Consider the following 19,108-nt stretch of genomic DNA (forward strand, 5'->3'; position numbering starts at 1 on the left):
TCAAAATGCCATTTCAGATTGTTTATGTGCAGGAAGGGACACCTTTATGCACGTTAACAATATTCCTCTACAACGCAGTCACCCTTGCACTATGGTGCTAACGCCAAGCTTTGCCACCTCCTCATAAATGTGCCACAACTTTTCTAATAATAAAGTTGTGGTTGCCAAACAGCTAAGAAATGTCATTGCACAGCAAGAGCTCGTTACCCCATGAAAAGAAATCCACATCGAATATATTCCCATGATCTGCTGGGACAAAAATGGATGTGCTATGTTTTTATAGTACTTAATATACTACTTCATGGTTTGGGGGAACTCATTGATTCGCATGAAACACCCTTGTTCAAATATGTGGCAAAGGTTTAAGATAATCTTAAATTGTCCTTCATACATGCAGTGGCACACCTCATAAAGGGTTGAAAGATCACATCACCGCCACCATGATGGAACTCTCCTTGCTTCCCTTACCAGGCGCACCTTCTTAAAAACCAGCTGCATCATTTACATGATCGCCTGGAGTTGCTGTATTGTTTGTTGCTCCCGAAGGACTTCTACGCCCAGGAGCCTTAGCGCAGCCTTCACCTGTCTTCAATTGTGCCATAGAGCCGGGATAAAAGACCTTGCGGTACCCGCTGCGCGGGTCCCGCAGCGCGAGGAGTTGCTGCATTGTTTGTTGCTCCCGAAGGACTTCTACACCCAGGAGCCTTAGTGCAGCCCTCACCTATCTTCAATTGCACCATACAGCCGGGATAAAAGACCTCGCGGTACGCGCTGCGCGGGTCCCGCATCGCATGGAGTTGCTGTATGTTTGTTGCTCCCGAAGGATTTCTACGCCCAGGAGCCTTAGCGCAGACCTCACCTGTCTTCAATTGCACCATACAGCCGGGATAAAAGACCTGGCGGTACCCGCTGCGCGCGTCCCGTATTGCCTGGAGTTACTGTATTGTTTGTTGCTCCCGAAGGACTTCTACGCCCAGGAGCCTTAGCGCCGCCCTCACCTGTCTTCAATTGCACCATACAGCCGGGATTAAAGACCTCGCGGTACCCGCATCGCCTGGAGTTGCGGTAATGTTTGTTGCTCCCGAAGGACTTCTACGCCCAGGAGCCTTAGCGCAGCCTTCACCTGTCTTCAATTGCGCCATACAGCCGGGATAAAAGACCTTGCGGTACCTGCTGCGCGGGTCCCGCATCGCCTGGAGTTGCTGTATTGTTTGTTGCTCCCGAAGGACTTCTACGCCCAGGAGCCTTAGCGCAGCCCTCACCTGTCTTCAATTGCGCCATACAGCCGGGATAAAAGACCTTGCGGTACCCGCTGCGTGGGTCCCGCATCGCTTGGAGTTGCTGTAACGTTTGCTGCTCCCAAAGGACTTCTACGCGTAGGAGCCTTAGCGCAGCCCTCACCTGTCTTCAATTGCACCATACAGCCGGGATAAGAGACCTTGCGGTACCCGCTGCGCGGGTCCCACATCGCCTGGAGTTGCTATATTGTTTGTTGCTCCAGAAGGATTTCTACGCCCAGGAGCCTTAGCGCAGCCCTCACCTGTCTTCAATTGCGCCACACAGCCGGGATAAAAGACCTCGCGGAACCCGCTGCGCGGGTCCCGCATCGCCTGGAGTTGCTTTATTGTTTGTTGCTCCCGAAGGACTTCTACGCCCAGGAGCCTTAGCACAGCCCTCACCTGTCTTCAATTGCGCCATACAGCTGGGATAAAAGACCTTGCGGTACCTGCTGCGCGGGACGCGCGCGGGCGGGTGCCGGGAGAAGCTTGGGACAAGGGCGGAGCCGTCTGCCCTTCCTCTTGGTTGCATTATTCAGACATAAGGTAGTCTGGTGTTATACTACGGTCGAATACAATCCCTTAATAGTATTGTGATGGTTATTGTCTTCTAGGCTCAACAAATGTATAAGGTTTACATTTTTTTTCTATACAAGTAACTAAATATAAAGGTTTATTGGAATATATTGTTGACGTTCTCTGCCCTAGTAGTTGTGTACTTTCCATTGCTGTATCATAGAGAGTTACCAGTCATGTCTAACATAATGACAAGTAAAAGAAAGGGTACATCCGGGACACTAGATGATTTTATTATGCAAGCATAGATGGTCTTAACACACAAAATAGAACTTGCACAAAGAAGGCTTTCGCTAGATCCCTCCAAATTACCCACATATGTAGCAACTGGAGGTCACTCTCCAGCGATTACGCAAGATTCAAATTTAACTGTGGGAAGACTGCAAGTAGAGAGCAATTCAATTACATCTGATAATAATTCAGCAACAGATATGTTGGGCCAGTCGGGAGATAGTGTATTACCAAGCCCAGGGATTGCTTCAAGACTAAGAGCACAAAAAACGGTAGGGGCAGTAGACCCATTAAGTGAGGAAAAGAGTGAAAAGACACAGAGGTGGAAGAAAAACCAATTTAAAAAAGGGAAGGCAGGAATGAAAGGCAGTTCGTATAATGGGCACTTATTGGATTCAGAGAATAAAGCTGGTACTTCAAGAACAGTAGGGGTACAAACTGAGAGTACCAAACAAAATTGTGACAGAAGGGACAATGAAGCAACAGTTGATATGGAACAAACAGTGGCTGGCATCTTTCAAACCGCCTTGATCTCAATCCAGACCCAAATAAACGCTTGTATGGATGTTAAGTTAAGGGCCATGGAAACCGAGATAGCTCGACTAAGTGACACAGTTCACCTTCTAAGTAAGAACATAATAGATGGCAATGGAATAATTGCAGAAGGGGAAACATTTATAGTCGAACTGAAAGCCCACTTAACGGACAATGGGGCAAGTAATTATATGGAAGGTGCAAGGTCTTTAGTTAGATCCCAGACAAGGCAAATAAAAGAACTTGCAGGAGTAGGTGAAAATAGAACGAAGGCTCCTGCTAATCATGCCACAATTCCAAGCAATTCAGAACTTAATACTAACAGGGAGGTGCCATATAGTCAAAAAGAGACAGATTTGATCCCCAACTTAGACACTTTAAATCTACCTCCGGCCGCTTGCCCATATGTCATGGTTTTAGCTGGTGTGCCGGTACTAAGGAGGGACCAAAAATGAACTTGGCAAAATTTAAGGAATAAAGCAGTAGATTAGCTAACCAAAAACAAAAAATGTAATCTAAATAAAGCCAGCGGAATACTGATGGTACGTAGGGTAGGGTGGGTGGGAAGCTCACAGAAAGTTATAGAGGGAGATTGCATTATTGTAAATTTTAGACACCCACATGTAGTACGCTCCCTCTTGCGGGCACATGAAGTAACTCCATTTTCGAAAACAAATATACACACCCTACCGCTAGGCTATTTTTACAAACCCTTGCTACAGGAAGCGAATCATCCACTAAATAAATTCACTATCCCAGTTACTCCCAATAGACTCCACGAACTAACCCTGCTTGAAAAAGTTGATTGACTACAAGGGTTAGGCGCACCCGAAAACTATGGCAAGGACAGTGTAATTGCAAACAAAGATTCGTTTGGGACCGTAGGTAAGGCGAAAGAAGGGGACGTAATTAGTTGCAGAACTGCCCAAGATTCTTTGTCCTTTAATAGTACCAACCAAATTATTAATGAAGACTCAATTAGAGTGCTAATTAATAATGAACGAGAAGATTTGAAAATCATCTCGCGGAATATTGCTGGGTAGAAAAGGAACAACAGGGACCCTGAGTGGAATAGTTGTATTGAAGCAGGTGACATATGTGCTTTACAGGAAACCTGGTCAATTAAAAGTTACATAGAATGGGTTTTAAAAGTTTTTACACACCTGCGGTACCGTCAATAAGAGGAAGTCCATCTGGAGGACTAGTGATTTGGGTAAGGGTTAGCCTTAATATTAGTGTAACACAATTAGTTATTGGCTCACCAGATATCCTAGGTATTAAAATTGTGACAAAGGATAATAGAGTTATGTACCTTTACAACGTCTACAATCGACCTGGGGCAGGGTCTAAGGAGTCAAAAATAATTGAATTCTTGGATTTTAGCTTAAATCTGATAGATTTAGGGGTAGGAAAAATAATCTGTGGTGATTTCAACTGTAACTACGAACCCATTAATGGCCTTGGTAACATCCTAGAAGAAGAAGATTTGGCTAATAAAATCCCTGCACTATCAAGTACTACACAGGTTCCATGTGCTGCTCTAGCCTTGCAATTATTGAGAATAACAGTAACACACGGCTTAAGGGCTTGTAATGGCCGTCTACCTTCAGACGCGGGAAAACACTCGGGGCCAGATGTAGGTCGCCAATTACCGGTCGGTAATGGCCGAATTCGGCCGTTACCGACCGGTAATTGGATTTTGAGATGTAGGGCCCTTTATTTGACAGAATCAGTAAATTTACTGAATCGGTAAATTTACAGATTCTGTAAAATACCGAATCGGTAATTTGACCAATTCGGTACATTCCAGATGTAGGTAGCACTGTTTACAGTGCTACAGGCCTTCAGAATTCGGTATTTTAACACCCAATCCAATTGGGTGGTAAAATACCGAATTCAGGTGTACAGCTGTGCATGTACACCTGTGCCATGTGACACACAGACATGCCCTTAGGTCATGCATGTGTGCCACATGTCACACAAGCCTGTACTTGGGGTGCTAGAGGGTGTCAAAGTGACACCCCCTGCAACCTTGCAGGATTCGGTATTTACCGATTCAGTAAATACCGAATCGGTATTTCCCATTGATTCCTATGGGCTTCATGGCCCATAGGAATCATTGGGCAATACCGATTCGGTATTTACCGAATTGGTAAATACCGAATCATACAGATTCGGTAATTCTAAAATTAGAATTACCTACATCTGCCCCCTTCCGATTTACCGACTCTTAAATACCGAATCGGTATGATTCCGTATTTAAGAGTCGGTAAATCGGAATTACCTACATCTGGCCCTCGACCTTCTGTAGAGGTCTCACTCAAAGTAAAATAGACTACATAATGCTCTCGCATGACTTATGGAAATATGCTATCGACCTCTCAATCAAACCAAGGGAGGAGAGTGACCATCGACCGTTGGTACTTGTTTTAGATGGTGGGATGATGCCAAGTCCACTGGATAATAAAAGCATGTAACAAAACCAAATTGATAATGTCATAGTGAGCAACAATCACTGCTCAGTAAAATGAGCTTATATGTTGGCGCACGGAGAGAAGTTGGCACGCATCTATGATACTTTGGTGGATACATTTGGTCCTTATATTTCTAACCAGGAGGACAATTGTCCCAATAGTATCACAGGAAGTTAAAAAAGGGAAAGAAGACGGCACCAAAAAATCGATGGGAAAACCCTGGTATAGCAAAGAATGTTGTTGGGCCAAAACGGAATTGGTAAATGCAATCAAGCACAAAGATGGATTGCTAGTAAGGGAAGCCAGGTCCAAAAATAAGAAGGTACTAGATTTAGCCAAATCCACCTGGGACGAAGAGTTATGGTTAGGGATGTAGGAAGCAGCGAAAATTGGCGATCATAGGACCTTCTGGAACATTGTTGGTAAAGGAAACAGAAGGAAAAGGGTTCCAGGGAAGTCTATCTAGATGAAGCAACTTGGATAGACCTTTTCACTAGACGTTACTCCGCTCCTGATTCAGGCAGCTCTGAAACTGACACAGCACTTGTAGAACTGTCTAAAGGTAATCTAGACTTTAGCCTAGAAGAAACTATTATGGCTATAAAGTCAGTTAAAGCTAATAAGGCCCCTGGACTCGATAAGATCCCGGGGGATCTATACCAACATGACACAAGTGTCTGGGATCCTTACATTAATTACCTATGTAACTCTGTAGCAGCTGGTGCGGAACTACCAGACTCTTGGAGGGGAGCAGATATCAACTGTATTTTTAAAAAGGGCGAAATAAATAATCCTGCAAACTATCGCCCGATAAGTTTAATCGACATATTACAAAAAATCTACGTAAGGCACATTTTAAACCGTATTATCCATTGGATTGATGATGAGGAGATTTTAACTAAATTCCAGGCAGGCTTCCGGAGTAAAACTAATACCATAGACCAGATGTTCAGACTTTCCTGTATGTGCTGGAAATATGTTAATATAAGGAAGGGCCATCTATATGTGGCATTTGTCGTTTTAAGAGCCGCTTTCTACCTTATTGAGAGACACCTGCTATGGGAATCATTAAGAAATTTGGGACTACCGGACAATCTCCTGGAGCAACTAATTAGGCTACACCAAAATAACTATGCAAAAGTGAGCTGGGGCCCAAATGGTGAACATTCCAGCCAATACCAATAAAGAGAGGAGTCCGTCAAGGATGTGTTTTAGCTCCAACTTTGTTTTCCCTTTTTGTAAATGATATCCCCTGCTTTTTAAAAGACTGTCAATATTACCACAATTGGTTCGTTCGGGTGTACCACATTTCTTTTTACTTGCTCATAGTTATATGTAGTGTATAAAGTAAAGTAAAGATCAGAATCCAACTAAGCATGGGCGAATTTTGCGAATTCGTGATCTGCGAATTTGCGGATTTGCGAATTCGCGATCCGCAAAATTCACGAATTTGTGCGAATTTGCGGATTTTTGTTTTTTTGCGTGTTCGCGGGGTTTTTTGCGTGTTTGCGGGGTTTTTTGCATGTTCGCGGGCTGCTTGCATAGCGAAGTTACCCATGCAGTCGTTTATGGGAGAGGGAGAGAGAGATAGATAGATAGATAGATAGATAGATAGATAGATAGATAGAAAGAGAGAGAAAGAGAGGGAAAGAGAGAGGGAGAGAGAGAACGAGAGAAAGAAAGAGAGGCCGGATCTCTACAGCTTTTTATTTTTAGCAAAATGCATATGAAAATTGTGCTGTAAAAGTCTCTTTTAGTTTAACCCCTCCTGACAACTCACAACGGGTGTATTTGCCATCCTCTCCCTTCTTCCTGTTTTTTATATCTGTAAGTGCTTCCTGATGGGGTTTAATTCCTTGGACAGGTGCCTCGTTGCCTACTTATAACTATTGTCTGACCCTGCTTCAAGGGTCAGAGCAGGGTCAGAGAATAGTTGCAAGTAGGCAACGAGGCGCCAGAAAGCAATTAGCAGCAGGTGTCCAAGTTGAAGTTAATTTGTTTGTAACCCTTTTGTAAAAGGTTACAAAGAAATTAGGTTCAACTTTTGCACCTGCTGCTGTAACCCTTGCTTGGTTGAAAATTCGTCCCCGCTGATTCGCGGAAAATCCGCAAATTCGCCCGCGAAACGGATTTTACGCCCACCCTTAAATCCAACACCAATCATGTATTTATGCACTATTTTATGAATTATAGTCATTCATAAATACTCTTTGTAATTTTCAAGAAAGGCTGTACAATAAGTGAAAAAAGTGCAATTTTGTGACATTTAGTGCTCAGTGCTGGCGGCGCAAAAGTGAACAGGAACTATACAGTACTTATATACAAGGAAATATACAGTAATTCAACTTTGGTCTGCACAGTCTCACATATACCACTGTATAATACATAAGTCAGTTTTCAGCACAGTGTATTGATAAAACAGATCCAACTATTCGTCGACGTTTCGACCCTCTAAATGCGCACATGTGGCGTCAAACACGGGTCTTCATCAGCAACAATAAGAATAACCGTCGGGGGAGCATTCCACGCACCACCGACAGACACACGCAGTTCAAGCTGTTCAAGCTACACCACCTAAACAGTTGATTTCATCTGAAGGCTGTTCCGTTCCCTCCCAGTCCTGATGAAGACCCGTGTTTGATGCCACATGTGCGCATTTAGAGGGTCGAAACGTCGACGAATAGTTGGATCTGTTTTATCAATACCCTGTGCTGAAAACTGACTTATGTAGTATACAGTGGTATATGTGAGACTGTGCAGACCAAAGTTGAATTACTGTATATTTCCTTGTATATAAGTACTGTATAGTTCCTGTTCACTTTTGCGCCGCCAGCACTGAGCACTAAATGTCACAAAATTGCACTTTTTTCACTTATTGTACAGCCTTTCTTGAAAATTACAAAGAGTATTTATGAATGACTATAATTCATAAAATAGTGCATAAATACATGATTGGTGTTGGATTCTGATCTTTACTTTACTTTATACACTACATATAACTATGAGTGAGTAAAAAGAAATGTGGTACACCCGAAGGAACCAATTGTTGTAATATTGATTAACTGCCCAGGTTCTTAGGGATACTGGGTTAACCCCATTGGAGATTTCACTAATTTTAAAAGACTGTAGCAATAATGCACCTAAACTGGGAGGTGAGCCTATACCCGCTCTGCTATTTGCAGACGATACTATTCTTGTATCACAAACACCAAGGGGTCTGCAATGTTTACTCAATACATTCCAACTTTACTGCAGAAACAGAGGTCTTGAGATTAACATCGACAAGACCAAGTATATTGCAATAAACCCCCATAGGTCTTTTAAAGAAAACATGGTTTTAAACGGGAAAAGAATAGAGTACATCCAAAATTTTATATATTTGGGTGTTTCACTTGACTCAAAAATGACGTGGAAACCTCAAATTGAAAAGAGTAAGCTCTTGTTAACACAAAACCCATTACCAATTTAAAAAAAACAAGTTATTAGTCAGAACAAAGCAGTTTTCCCTGCGCTTGAGGTATTTCGGTTTAAAGCGCAAGCTGCTGCCACATACGGGGCAGAACTGTGGGGCCCATCATGTAACAAGGTGTTTGAGGTGAACAAAAACAAGTTTTTTAGGGCTTTGTGAAAGATACCTATTTGTACCCCGTTAACACCCCTGTTGATGGACCTTAACATTAGGCGCACTGATTATCATGTAATTATTAGGTCTTTGATGTTTTGGGTTAGACTATGGATAACACCTGAATTAATGGATTATAGGGCAGCTCTAATTGAGATAAAAGACCTGGATACCTGTAACCATATCCCATGCTTTAATCATGTCAATGTATGGTTGAAGAAGATTGGTCTAACACATTTCTGGAATAATCCAACTGCCTTGACCCCAACCTCTAGGAAGGTCTTAAAATCTTCCTTCTGAGACTATGTGGAGTCAAATAGACCAAATGATAGAGTACATGGATCATTGACTCGTGAATTTCTCTTGTTTAAAGCCAGTTCAAGTTTTGAACCCTTTTTAAATGAGGTAAATCCCCCACTGTCAAAAACACTTTATTTATAATACAGATATGGTGTACTAATGCTAAAATGTAGCATGGTAGGATGGTCAAAGGATAGAAATGAATTATGTACCTTGTGTTTAGGGGGAGGAAGGGAAGATATTGCACATGTCCTTTTTTTTTGCCCGGCCTATGTGAATGCAAGGAAAAAATGGATTTGACCCTTGTGTAGAAATATAGGCGTAAGATCATACAGAGAGGAAGAAAGGATACTAAAAACCGATACTAGACAAGTTCATGTTTTTGCCATAAATAGATTCTTGTTAGCAGTGCACTTTATTAGGACAAAGGCAGGAGAGAAGCTTTAGAGCACATTCTTGCTCCCTCATTTTATATACGGAATGAATTGGAAGATAATCCTGCCCAGGTTTATTGGATGGTATGGGGCAGTTGACTGTATAAATATGAACTGTTATACTGTTCGGAAAATAAAAAGTTTTAGTTTTTTTTACGTGCCTTTTTAAATATTTATTGTATTTTAACTTTACGATGGTATCGCCCCTCCGCACGGTTTTTGTAAAATCACACCCTAGCAAGTCGTTATCATGGAAGGAGTACTTTTTAAATGAATGTAGTATATTTGTGTACCTTTTATGATGCAATTGTATTGAAATAAAGATGAAAATGAAATGAAATTTGCAAAGCCATCAGAATGGGCCCCCATGCAGTGCCTAATTTGAGCTGGTGTTCACTGGTGTGGCTCACCGGCACTCCTTTCTAGGGGCCAGCACTTATTTTTCCTTAGCAGCTATTGACTGCGAGCAAGAGCGAGACAAACTCACAAACGGGAAAGGTGGAAGAGAAGGACAGAAAAATGGGCACAAAGGAAGAAAGCAGTGGCAGGCAACAATGAGATAAAAATGCAGCAGTGTCTGGTAGTGGATTAAAGAGGCCCAAAGTGAATTCAACCCTACACAGTCTCAGTATTTGGCGTGCCAATTTTAAATAGCACCACCATAGCAGAATCTTGGCCTCCGCCACTCAATATTTTACAAAATAATCAGTCCATCAGACTGTAGATAACAACAAGCGCAAAAAACAAAGCCAACAGCTCCTCTTCATCTATGCACCCAGGATCTGAAAACTCAATCAGCACTGCCCCAGTTTAGGAAAGACCTTTAAAGAACACTACAGCACAATGCAGTAACATCTCACTTTCACGTTTAGAAACCAGTTACCCTCCAACTACACGTTGTATGATTCCTTGTCTTGCACATTGTACTGTGCTCTGCTTCCTTTCACCTAGCTTTGCATTATGTAAATTCCACATAGGTATGCATGTGCTTCCATTCCTCCAACTCTAGCCACATGTCTTTCATAGAAGAACCCAGTCCATTGACATACTGATTTATTACCACCCACTGCTCAGACAGACGCTCAAGCATGTAGAAGGTTGAGCTCCAACGTGTTACCACCTCCTCGATGAGTCCTCTGACTGGAAGTCTACATTCACGTTGCATGTTCCTCAGCTGCTTCCGGGCCTTAAAAGAATGGTTGAAATGTGTGCAGATGATTCGGCAGGTGGTCAGTAACTTGCTGACTGTCTTTTCTTTTTTCAAGAAATCTTGCACAACAATGTTAATACTGTGCGCCAAACACGGCACTCTGAAATAGTCATCGTCATGCATGGCCTTAACTATATTAATGCCATTATTCGTGGAAACATAACCAATCATGCGCTTTCTTGGATGCAGCCATTCAAAGACCTTACTGTTAAATTCCTCCAAAATTTTTACTGCAGTATGAGATTTCTCCATGGCAAACATGGCTACTGTTGCATGTTTCTGAGTAGCTTGAAAAACTGTGTCCGGGTCAACACCTGCATTTATCTTGTCTTTAACCCCTGCAAAAGAGACACAGTGTGCAGTGGTGCACATGTAATGAAGGGCTTGGCAACTGGTCCACATGTCTGTTGTCAGGTGGATAGTGTGAACAGCACTCTTCTGCAAAGCTGCCCCAATCACCTTCAGCACATCTTGATTTTAGTGCTGGAACAGCAACTCTGGCAAAACAGGACCGGCTAGGAACCTTCCATTTAGGGCTGACTGTTGCCAAAAATTCTAGAAAACCCACCCCTTCCACGAAAGAAAAAGGGAGAAGGTCCAGCGCTAGCATTTTAGCCAGCTTTGCGTTATACAGACGTGTTATTGGGTGATTGCGTTCAAATGGTGCCTCCGTCCAAAACATGGTTCTAATGGTTGGCTGAAACATTTTACAGGATGGTGTTAATGCAGACTTCTTCAACCTTGGTAGGCTCATTGATTTACTTTTTCGCATTTGTGTCTCTCCCAGACTCTTAGTGTGCCTCATACATGTAGCAGGGGTAGAGGATGTGCTGCTGCCAGGGAAACTGGGTGTACCAGAAAAAGTTGCTTCTTCACTTCCCCCCTGCACGATAAGCCCTTCGTCATCATCAGATGCACTATCAATGGATACATTTGGATTTGTTGTACTTTTGGCTCCCTGGATCTTCCTTAGGTGCGCATCCCAAACGATAGTGTGGTGTTTTTTGAGATGACCTCTCTGGCCTCCGGTGCCATAGTTGGTACCAAGCTTACCCCGACTAACTACTTGTTTACAAATCAAACAAATTACCATGTTTTCCGCCTTTGTGCTAACACTAAAGAAGTCCCAAACTGGGGACTGGAGATGTCTGCTGGTGGTGGAGGTGCTACTTTCAGTTTCAATGCCAGAGGAAGTGGAGGATGGGCGTTGCCGAAATTTACTCTGTTGTGCACTTATTACAGCACCACTACTTGAGGTAATGGAGGTCGAGCTGGATGGAGGTCCCTGCCGGCCCTACTGACGAGAAAATATGGAAGCTGTAGGTGGTGTTGATGTACTAGTTAACTGCGTTGGTGGTGGTACCAGTGCCATGCCCGTGGGCCAGCAGCAATTTGGGATAGGGTAAAAATGTCTGTCTGCTGCATGTCCGCTGGGGCTGCAGTGACGTCTGTGATGACTTGGTCATCGTCAGACTGTTCATCCACAGCAGAATACACCACTTCTTGTTCGTCGTCATCACCCATAATTGAAAGCCTTGCGGGAACCTTCCTTTTAGGCTTAGCTACCTTTGTCCGCTCATGGCTTGCCTCACTCTCAGACTCAGAATGCATTGTTGGTGGTGGGTTCCAATCAACATCAAGATCATCAGAAGGAAGGGGGCTTGAAGAAGAACTTATAGTAGCCCTCCTTGATATTTTTCTTGCTGGGGATCTGGAAGACAATGAATCATCAGGAGGAGTGGCTTCCTCGGATGATACGTCTGCTTGAATGTCGATTTCCTGATGTGCTCCTACTTCTGGAGGAACAAGTATTGTGGGCAGTTGTGCTGCTCCATGCGCCTCTACTTGCTCCTCTCCTTGCTACTCTCCTTGCGCCTCTCCTTGTGCCTCTCCTTGCGCCTCTCCTTGCGCCTCTCCTTGCGCCTGTCCTTGCGCCTGTCCTTGTGCATCTTGCGCTTGTAATTTGGCTTGTACTTGCGCTTGTACTAGTTGCACCTGTGGTTGTTGTTGCGGCTGTGGTTGTTAAACACTCGTCAGATGAGTTGCACGCTGAGTTGATTGGATGCTACTTTCTTGCGATGAGCCAACATCAATGGTCGATGGTGATTGAGCAATTATTACAGTGGCTGCCTCTGCAGCACTCAAGGACTTGGACCTAACTTGGCGTGGGGGCACTGAGCCCAATGAAGCGGAGGTGCTGCTCCCAGCTTGGTCCCCGGCGGACCATAGTTTTTTTCCCCCAAAAAATGTGCTGGTCGGCACACCAGTCTCCTTGGTAAGTGGCGCCACTTGCTTCTTCTGCTCCTTCTTACTGGCAACTTTCTTGGTAGAGGAGCTACGGACACCTTTTTTTGGGCCCATCTTATTCAGATGTCAGAAAAGCAGGCCGCAGTTGCACGAGTTGCAGAGTTGTCTGTGACCACACGTGACGTTGTGCTGCAAACACCGCAGCAGGACTTCTTCCTGGCACTGATGATGAACGATGAGGCAGATTCGTCTTTGTGCACCTAAAAGCAAATGAAGCTAGAGGAACATCAGTTAAATAAATGTTGCATATGTCGTGCTTCAATTGATACTTTGCAACTAGGCATTTATATTATTACAACACACGCCAAAACGGAAAGACCTAAAATAAAAATTGCAAATATATTTTTAATAAAAAATTGATGTTTACATTAATAGAAGAGAGAACACACAGAGAGAGTTGTTTCATGCACCACTGAGTACCCCTGGCCATAATGGATGAAAGCAAGGCATACTGGCCTGGGTACAGCAGGCCTATGGCACAAAGCCCACTGCATGGCTTCAAAATGGCCCCTTGACCCCCAGCCAGATGGTCACGCCCTGCCTGGACCAGGCCTCAAAATGGCCCCCACCCACATGGCTAGGCCCCAAGAACACCCCAAAAAGTCGAAAAACAGACAAAAATCACCACAATCCAATGCCATCCATGCCCTCAATGATGTTTAAATTCAAGACACCCCACAGAAAGACTTGGTCCATGCACCACTGAGTACCCCTGGGCATAATGGATGAAAGCAAGGCAAACTGAGTGCAGGCCTGAGCACACTGCCTGGCTTCAAATGGCCCCTTGACCCCCAGCAACATGGCCAGGCTCTGCCTGGACCAGGCCTCAAAATGGCCCCCACCCACATGGCCAGGCCCCAAGAACTCCCCAAAAAGTCAAAAAACACACATAAATCACCACAATCCAATGCCATCCATGCCCTCAATGATGTTTAAATTCAGGACACCCCACAGAAAGACTTGGTTCATGCTCCACTGAGTACCCCTGGGCATAATGGATGAAAGCAAGTCAAACTGAGTGAAGGCCAGAGCACACTGCCTGGCTTGAAAATGGCCCCTTGACATCCAGCCACATAGCCAGGCCCTGCCTGGACCAGTCCTCAAAATGGCTGCCACCCACATGGCCAGGCCCCAAGAACTCCCCAAAAAGTCAAAAAACACACATAAATCACCACAATCCAATGCCATCCATGCCCTCAATGATGTTTAAATTCAGGACACCCCACGGAAAGATTTGGTTCATGCTCCAATGTGTACCCCTGGGCATAATGGATGAAAGCAAGTCAAACTGAGTGAAGGCCAGAGCACACTGCCTGGCTTGAAAATGGCCCCTTGACATCCAGCCACATAGCCAGGCCCTGCCTGGACCAGGCCTCAAAATGGCCCCCACCCACATGGCCAGGCCCCAAGAACTCCCCAAAAAGTCAAAAAACACACATAAATCACCACAATCCAATGCCATCCATGCCCTCAATGATGTTTAAATTCAGGACACCCCACAGAAAGACTTGGTTCATGCTCCACTGAGTACTCCTGGGCATAATGGATGAAAGCAAGGAAACTGGATGAAGGCCTGAGCACACTGCCTGGCTTCAAAATGGCCCCTTGATCCCCAGCCACATGGCCAGGCCCCAAGAAAACCCCAAAAAGTCGACAAACAGACAAAATTCACCACAATCCAATGCCATCCATGCCCCCCTCAATGATGTTTACATTCAAGACACCCCACAGAAAGACTTCGTCCATGCACCACTGAGTACCTCTGGGCATTAAGGATGAAAGTAAGGCAAACTGCGTGCAGGCCTGAGCACACTGCCTGCCTTCAAAATGGCCCCTTGACCCATAGCCACATGGTCAGGCCCTGCCTGGACCAGGCCTCAAAATGCCCCCACCCACATAGCCAGGCCCCAAAAACACCCCAGAAAGTTGAAAAACACACAAAAATCACCACAATCCAATGCCATCCATGGCCTCAATGATGTTTAAATTAAAGACACCCCATAGAAAGACTTGGTCCATGCACCACTCACTACCCCTGGGCCTACTGGCTAGTGAGGCTTTACAGGCAACCCCAAAATAAAAAAAATAAAAAAACACATATAACAGTGAGCTAAAATTCCATGACATAAATGAGATTTATGTTCAACAAAACTCACAGAAACAGTTGTATCATGCACCCATGACTAACCCTGGGCCTACTGGATACTGTGGCTACCCAACAATATATTTTTTAAAGTTGTGAAAAAGTTTTAAATTTGTAGTGGCAGCAACTTCAATGCCCCAAACAAACAACACCAACTTACTTGTAAAATCTCAATTCCAAAAGTGATCCAAACTCCAAAGTCCAAAAAGTCCTCCAATACAAATATTCAGCAGCAGCCACAAAAAGTAATCCTTCCAGCTCCAAATCCAAATGAAAAGTGACCAGGATATGGACAAAGCACTGGAAGGAGCCTGCTGGACAGGAACAGGAAGTTGGAGACTCTGGGGCACTTCCTTCCTCCCACCCCCCCCAAAAATGGACTCCTTGCACAAGAAAGTGCAGCCAAATGTCAATCTGAGAAGTTATTCTGATCAAAATCATGATTTTCAGAAGGTTTATGCTGCCTGCGGTGAATTTCTTGTGCAAAATTGCTATTTATGCAAGTTCGAGAACGCGAGCTGTTCAAATCTACTGCCGGAAGTCAGCTGCGGGCCGCATCTACGGCGATGCGTGGTCGCGGGCCCTTATGAAGTACTCGGGTTGTCAAACTCTCGCTGGGCAAGATGGCGGGCCGCGATGAAGTACTCGCGGTCGAGAAACTCTCGCGCGATCACGCAGCAAGATCCAAAATGGCGCAGCACACGCAAACAGGGAGGAAAACAACTCTTCGAACTCACAATCACGGTAAGTCAACGCCGCACGCGCGATATTGTATTTTTCAAGCGCGACCAAGCAAAAAAATCCACCAGCTTGCGAATTTGCGGATTTTGGGGCAAATTCACGGAATTCGCGGCCCATGAAATTGCCAAAAATCTGCAAATTCCGCGAACGGAACAGGTTTTGCGCCCACGCTTAGCAAACACAGTAGCGTGTTTCCGTTGATCCAACAATATAGGGATCAAAGGAAGAGGATACTTATTCTTTACTGTGACCTTGTTAAGTGCCCTATAGTACACACATGGGCGAAGACTGCCCTCCTTCTTAGGTATAAAGAAGATAGCCGAAGACACAGGCGAAGGAGACGTGCAAATAAAACCATTAGCCAACATTTCATCCAAGTAGTCCTTTCAATGCTGCTCCTCAGGCCCAGACAAAGCGTAAATTCAGCTACAAGGCAATGTAGCGCCAGGCAATAAGTCAATACGACAATCAAAAGACCAATGTGGCGGAAGACTATTAGCTCAGCCTTTATCGAACACTTCACTAAACATGGCATATGGAGCTGGAATATCCCTCACCTCCCCACCATCACCGACCGCACATGTGAATGGCAGAACCCAATCAGTAGCAACCCGATAACAACATTGTAAACAATGGACAGAATCCAGCGTTACTGTTCGCCTCACCCAATCTATCCGAGGGTTATGCCTCTGCAGCCAAGGTACCCCGAGGACAACACCAAAAGAAGGGGCATCAATTAAATCAAAACATATGGACTCAGAATGTCCAATGTCACACAACAAACACAATGATTCAGTTTGATGTGTTATAGATCCTGAAGACAATTCAGTCCCATCTATCGCTCGAACAGGTTCTAGCTGCTCTTTCAATACACAGGGGACTAGCAGTGTCTCAGCCAATTGAATATCCATGAAATTACCGTCCAGCAACATGGATACAGTTGTTCTATTACTGTTTGATATCACCAAGCAAGCAGTGATGGTAAAATGTCACGGAATCCTCTGTACAGCTCCTACTACCTCATACGGAGCATTACCAACCGATTCACCCAACAGTTCCCTTTGTTTGTCAGTAAACGCCACAGTCTTTCTCAACGGGACACTAGATGGTTTTACCGGACACTTGCGAGCAAAGTGGCCACCTTTTCCACAATACAAACACAAATTTTGTACTCGCCTTCTTTCTTTTTCCTCACCCGACAAGGGACCTCTAACTCCACCTATTTCCATAGGTTCAGGTCCTTGTTTTTGTTTTAGTTCCACAGGAGGCCTAATGTCACTTCTCACGGGCATGGCACGAGATGCCTGATAGTGATTCCATTCCCCACGCCTTTCCAACAACCAGTGGTTCAATTTCACCACCAAATCAATGAAATCTGCACAATCATCAGGAGGATCTACTACCTGAGACACTATATCTTTCAGTTCTTCACACAACACCTGATAAAACAGTGAAGATCTTTTTGCCATAGGCCACTGTGTTTCTGAGATCAAACAATTAAACGAAGAAACATAAGTCAACAAATCCTGCTTACCCTGTCTCATTTTCAAACACTCTGCATCACTAGCCTGCATAAGTTTAGTGAACAAACATCGCATCCTCTCTTAAATGCCTGATAATTGTGCAACACAGGATCATCATTATCCACCAATGGAACTGCCCACATAGCAGCCATACCTGCTAAATATGAAATGATAATGGCCACCTTGGCCGAATCATCTGGAAATGCAGTGGGACGACACATGAAATGCAGATGGCACTGATTCATAAATATACTACACTTATTACAGTCACCCGAAATGCGTTCTGGTACAGCTAATGTAACAGGGACAGGAGTCGTCACTGAAACTGCTATAGGAGTGCCACCACTAGCTACCTGCCCCGACCCCCTATCAAATTGAAAAGTGGCTGGTTGTATTATGGGACCCTGACCCTTACCTTGACCCCAGGTCTGATCCCTGGCCCTGACAGCACTCAACTCCTGACGCAACCCAAGATTCTCCTGCCTTAAATCTTGTACTTGAGTATGTAGGGTTGTAATGGCTCCCATTAAATCCTGTAAAGTAGGACGACTGTCCCCCCCATCGTATTCCCTGTCTCCTCCCTCCTCGCTTGGGCAGTGTTTCTATTCATGGGCTTGGTTTTCTATCAGATCTCCACTTGTTCCAGCCCAACATTGCAGAAACAAGGATATTCCCATTCCTCCTCCACTACCCTAGCAACAAAACACCGAACTGTGTCCACAATGTCATTGCCGCCAGAGCACCCGGGAGAGGGTGGGATAAATGAGAGAGAAAATATAGGAAAACAAAGGACACCATGTCTGGGCTTCACCAGGGCTATTCTTTTGGCATGTAACTGATTCTGCGCCTGAAATGAGATATAAAACAACAACCATAAGATTTCAGGTCATGTGCATCACATACTTTCTATGAACATGTATATACAAGCCTAGCATTTATACACTGTCATTCCTTACCAGTCGGCAATTCTTTAAGCTCGTTAAGCAATCCAGGTGATAAAATCAATTTGCAGGGTCCATAAGAAAACAATGGATATTGCCCCAATAGAACAAAAGGCTGGGCAACAAATCTCTCTCTCTCCTTAATTATTATGCATGTAGTGGAAAAAGCCAATAGCAGAAAAAACCCCTGCTTCTTCATAAAAAACGCATATAAACTATGCAGTGGCCACAGCTATCAATATATCGGGAAAAACGCCAAATAATCACTCTGTTCGTGATTCCACCCAAACACCGCACAACGACAAGGAGGGGTTACAAAACATCCAGGAAGTAAAGGGCTCAGAAGAAGGGCTCAAAGATTTCCATGAATTAGAGGAAAGGAAATAAGGGTCCCACGAAGGTAGCAAAAGCAAAGTCCAAGGTGCAGTACCAAAGATGTCTGCAAGCCTGCCGACCTCTCGTACAGACACAACAGAGTACACTGGATACCAGAGCTCCAAAGAGACTACAGGAAACACCAGCACACATAGCACCGCCCTTCCAGGAGAATTAAAAATTTGCAAACATTTGTGACAAGAATTTTTAATTCTATTAAGGACACGGAGGCGAGGATTATGCTTTCTCGATGTCTTTACTACAAACAGCAGCCAATAAGAATACAGTAAAGAAACGAAAAACGACCAATCCCATGAGCACTTAGGTAACCATAGAGAGCATATACCTATATAAAGAACCATAGAGGATAAGACTTCCTATTTCTTTGTCCAGTAAAACAATAAGTCAAGTAAAAGTCAA

Source organism: Lissotriton vulgaris, chromosome 8 (genome assembly GCF_964263255.1).
Source record: "Lissotriton vulgaris chromosome 8, aLisVul1.2, whole genome shotgun sequence".
In the NCBI taxonomy this organism is placed as follows: domain Eukaryota; kingdom Metazoa; phylum Chordata; class Amphibia; order Caudata; family Salamandridae; genus Lissotriton; species Lissotriton vulgaris.